The sequence below is a fragment of the Gossypium hirsutum genome, chromosome A08 (assembly GCF_007990345.1).
Source record: "Gossypium hirsutum isolate 1008001.06 chromosome A08, Gossypium_hirsutum_v2.1, whole genome shotgun sequence".
Lineage (NCBI taxonomy): Eukaryota > Viridiplantae > Streptophyta > Magnoliopsida > Malvales > Malvaceae > Gossypium > Gossypium hirsutum.
In genome coordinates, this window is record NC_053431.1 from 98959915 (window position 1) to 98964708 (window position 4794).

The following is a 4794-nucleotide window of genomic DNA, read 5'->3' on the forward strand; positions in this document are numbered from 1 at the left end:
ATCTAATAAAAATAAGGTGAAAGAAAAATAAAAAGTGCTCTTAAAATAAAATAAAAATAAAAACAGAAAATAATAAATAAAAGTTTTTAATCATCTTCATGGCTAGATGGTTCACAAGGTGGGGGTGGCGATAAGATGTGTAAGTGCTGACAAATCTGCTGTAGAGTAGCATCAATGTTATCCAAGCGCTGAAAGGAGGTGGTGGCTGAGATGGTGGGTCCTCGTGACATGGAGGGACATCATCAGTAATATCCTCGGGGGCCTCCTCCTCGGTGGATTGGACAAGACGGTACTGAGGAGGGAAGGTGCCACGTCATTTCTCGATCATCCTCATACTTAGCATGCTCGAGATGCCCTGTGGGGACATCTGGCCCATGAGAGTGAGGGAGGATGATTGGGCTGCTGCGTTGAGAAGCCCAAGGTCACATAGGGCCCAATGGAGATGACCCCCTTCCTCTGTCGCTCCATCTGATGTTGAATGGTGAGCGCAATGAAATAAGCAAGGTCTATGACATGTCCGTGCAACATACACCATAGAAAGTAGGCATCATGAGTGTTGACGATGCCAGTGCTCTCTCACCTTCCTGTTAACGTGTGAGCCAAAATGGCGTGTAAGTACCTCAGAGATGAAGGGAGAGCAGATGCCTTGAAGCGACTAGGATTCTAGGAGGCAGCACTGGGGGTGAGGGCGTTCCAACATCATGAAGGAGAGTGATGGATGTGGCGATTGAGAGCGTGGAGTTCATTCTCCTCCATGAATTCCTCAATGTAAAGGCCAAGTGCAGTTCTGAACTCTAGGACGTTCAACTGGCGGACTAGACCGCTGAGGTGAAATTGAATTGTTCCTGGGTCATCAAAATGGCCCATCATGGTCTGAAGATGGAACGTTGAGCAGAGTTCCATAATGAGGTCGAGATATGTCGGGTCGACAATCTCAAAGAAAAGTCCCTAAGGATTGGTGGTGAGGAGGGCCCGAATTGCATCTGCGAGTTGGACTTGTTCTATCGCGGCCCAATCTATACAGCAGCCCACTTCCAAGGGTCGGGCCCGTAGAATATGGAAATGTTCTTCTTGGGGCCCAATGGGGAACTGTAGGAAAGGGTGACAAATTTTCGTGGTAGGACCCGAGGAAGATGACGCTCCCTTCCTTTTCTTCGAACCAGGGACGAAGGCTTTCTTTCCTCATGAAGACGACATGGTATACCTGCAAGCAAAACCATTATTTCATCGTGATGAATGTTCAAGGTAAGATGAAAACAAATTCAAAAAGGCAAAATTCATAAATTAAAATTAATAATCTCAGTCACAACTACTAGTAAACTTAATCAAAAAAAAATTAATTTTATGATAATAGTATGGGTTTCATAAAAAATGGAAAATAATTCTATGTAGCATATTTTATTGATAGAAAATGTCAACCCAAAAGGTTTGAGTATTTCTATTATCCTAACCATAAATATTCACTTTAAACTAGTCAAATGGAGTAAATAGATCATGAAATGAGTAAGAAGTTCAACATGAAAAAGATGATAACTACTCTAGATACGAAATTTAAGTGATAGAAAGATGAAACTAACATGAAAAGTGTAGATTACTATGATAAATAGCATTAGAAATCAGTAAAATAAAAGAGAAAAGAGTAAACAAACGCTAGAACGAGGAGAATGAGCGTTAAAAATGAGGTTGGAAGTGGCGCACGGGCGTGGTAGGGAGGCTGTGTGGACTTGCAGCAGCTAGGGTTAGGGATTTCGGGTGAAGAAGATGATGAATAGTGAAAGGTATTTATAGATTTTTGGACACACGACCAAGGAACACGCCCGTGTTCCCCAATTTTTGCCCGTGAGATTCGTGAATTTTAAATTTGGGCACGTTTGACATTTGGCCCATGCCCGTGTTCTTTGGGCGTGTGGGTGCACACGACTGTGTCGCAAGGCCGTGTCTGTCTTCGTTCGCTTCTCCCATGCCGTGTATGTAGGCCCACGACTGTGTTAATCTAACAGGTTCGCCTACTGTTGCTCGGCACGGGCGTGTCTCACTCTCGTGTTAATTTGATAGGTTTGGCCACGGTTTCTAGGCACGGGCATGTCGCACGCCTGTGTTGTTTTTGCAAGTTCACCCACGGCCATGTCACACTGCCGTGGAAATTTATTGCAACCCGTGCTGGGTAAAATCTTTGCCCTATTTTAACACGGTCCTAAGCACACCCGTGTGCTTGGCCGTGTCTGTATGGTAAACCTATATTCAAGTGCTCCGTTAGTATGTTAGGTGTTAAACAGTAAAATTTAAAGAAGTTAATACAGTTAGTGCTCGAGTGGACTCCCGAGAAGCGCTTATTTACAGTCTAAGCTAGACTTACCTCTCCATTGAATGGTCATGGATGTTCGAGGAGTTTGTACTCCTCATTCTTGCTGTGAATCTCATCAAAATAAGGTTTTAGGCGGGTATTGTTTACCATAAAAGTGCAAAACTTGGGATAAATTACCTTGATTGTACAGAATGGGAAAATGCTAAGTATCGTAAGAGGGATTTCTTCACTCGGTTTGGCAGTGACAATGTGAGGATCTGCGGCATCTAAGAAAACTTTATCTCCAACCATAAGTTGGTTTGGAAAGGTATTGAGCTTGTTCTGGCATAGTTTTGGTTTATCATGTGTTCTCGGTTTATGTGTCCACCATTCATCTAGCTCCTCGATTTGTAGCCTTCGTTCTTCATGAATAGGTCTTCCACTATTGCTTGAAAATGGCTCATGTACTTCCTTCAAACTCATTTCCTACAAATTAGGTTGCACCATATTGTCAGTTTTAGTAGAATGGTTTAGACAATCACCTTCAATTTTCGATGTGTTGCCAAAATTAATAGCTTGAAGGGTGATTGTTTCATCTCCCACACGAAGTGTGAGCTCACCTGTGCCAACATCAATAATCGTTCTAGTAGTTGCTAAAAATGGATAATCGTTCTAGTAGTTGCTAAAAAGGGCCTTCCTAAAATCAAACGAGTGTTGCTATCCTCCTTTATGTCTAGAACAACGAAGCCAAAGGAAATATAAATTTATCGATTTTAAATAGCACATCTTTAATAATACCCCTTGGAAATCTTATAGTTTTATCTGCTAATTGAATGCTCATCTTAGTTTGTTTGGGTTTCCCAAGACCTAGTTGTCTAAACATTTTGTAAGGCATGACGTTAATACTAGTCCCTAAATCAGCTAATGCATTATTAACATCTAAACTACCAATTAAACAAGGAATCTAAAACTCCCTGGATCTTTTAGTTTGTTGGATAGTTTATTCTGTAGAATAGCTGAGCAAACTGCGTTTAGCTTCACATACGAAACCTCGTCCAACTTTCGCTTATTTTATAAAAGCTGCTTTAAAAATTTCATTGTGTTTGGCATCTGTGATAGAGCTTCAATAAACGATAAGTTAATATGTAATTTTTTTAAGAGTTTAAGGAATTTACCAAATTGTTCATCTAAGCGGTCTTTCCTTGTCACATTAGGGTATGGCACACGAGGTTTGTATTTTGTACTTACCGATTTCTGCTCATTTTGGTCTACCTTACCTTTACCTTTGCTTATATCAGTTTCTTGTCTTTGTTCTGGTTCAGGTATGATTAAACCTTCCTCATCTTGACTAGTAATCGCATTGAGTTGCTCCATTGGGTTAGATTCTGTGTTGCTTGGCAAGCTACCTTATGGTCATTCAGAAATCAACTTGGCAAGCTGTCCAATCTGAGTTTCGAGCCCTTGGATCGATGCTTGTTGATTCTTAAGTGCAGTCTCGGTATTCTAAAAACAGGTTACTGACACCGATATAAACTTTGAGAGCATATCTTCAAGGTTTGGCTTCTTTTCCTGTTGGTAAGGTGGTTGTTGGTAGCCTAGAGGTGGTCTCTGATTTCTTTGGCCTCCCCATGAAAAATTTGGGTGGTTCGTCCAACCTGCACTATAAGTATTGCTATATAGGTTATTTTGGGATCTAGAGTTATTGTTACCCATATATTGGACTTGTTCCTTCTCGATGCTAGGGTTGAAGGGTTGATATTATGTGCATGCTCCTCCTCCATTCGAATCACACCTCATGATTGGATGTACCTGAGTAGAACCACACAAACCGTCAATCTTTTTATTTAAGAGTTCTACTTGGTTAGATAGTATGGTAACTACGTCGAGGTTGAAAACATCGGCTACTTTCGTCAGCTTTGTTCTCATAACTTGCCATTGATAGTTATTCAGTGACATCTCCTCAATAAATTCGTAAGCTGCCTCAGGTGTCTTATTATTGATAATTCCTCTAGCGGTTGCATTAATCATCTACCGAGTTGAAGGATTCAGGCCATTATGGAACTTTTGAACCTATAGCCAAAACGGTAACCCATGGTGAGGGCACCTTCTTAAAAGGTCCTTGTATCTCTCCCATGCATCTTAGAGTGTTTCTAAATCCATCTGCACAAAAGTAGAGATATCATTACGTAATTTGACTGTTTTAGCCGACGAAAAAGTATTTTAATAGAAACTTTTCTGTCATTTGTTCCCAAGTAGTAATTGACCCTCGTGGTAATGAGTTTAACCACTGTTTAGATCTTTTCCTCAATGAAAAGGGAAACAACCGAAGGCGAATGGCGTCATCAGAAATGCCATTAATTTTAAAGGTATCGCAAATTTCAAGGAAATTTGCCAAGTGAGCATTGGGATCCTCCTCCTGCAAACTATCAAACTGAACAAATTACTGTAACATTTGAATTGTGTTAGGTTTCAGTTCAAAATTATTTGCAGCAATAACAGGTCTAACTATG

The 4794-nt window shown here is 40.8% G+C and overlaps 1 non-coding gene across 1 annotated transcript; it reads left to right on the plus strand.

Moving 5' to 3' along the window:
- Positions 1-4370: 4370 nt before the first annotated feature.
- LOC121205714 (small nucleolar RNA R71) lies at positions 4371-4477 on the plus strand. Its single transcript, XR_005900789.1, has one exon. It is a non-coding gene; the product is annotated as a small nucleolar RNA R71 (small nucleolar RNA).
- Positions 4478-4794: the final 317 nt, after the last annotated feature.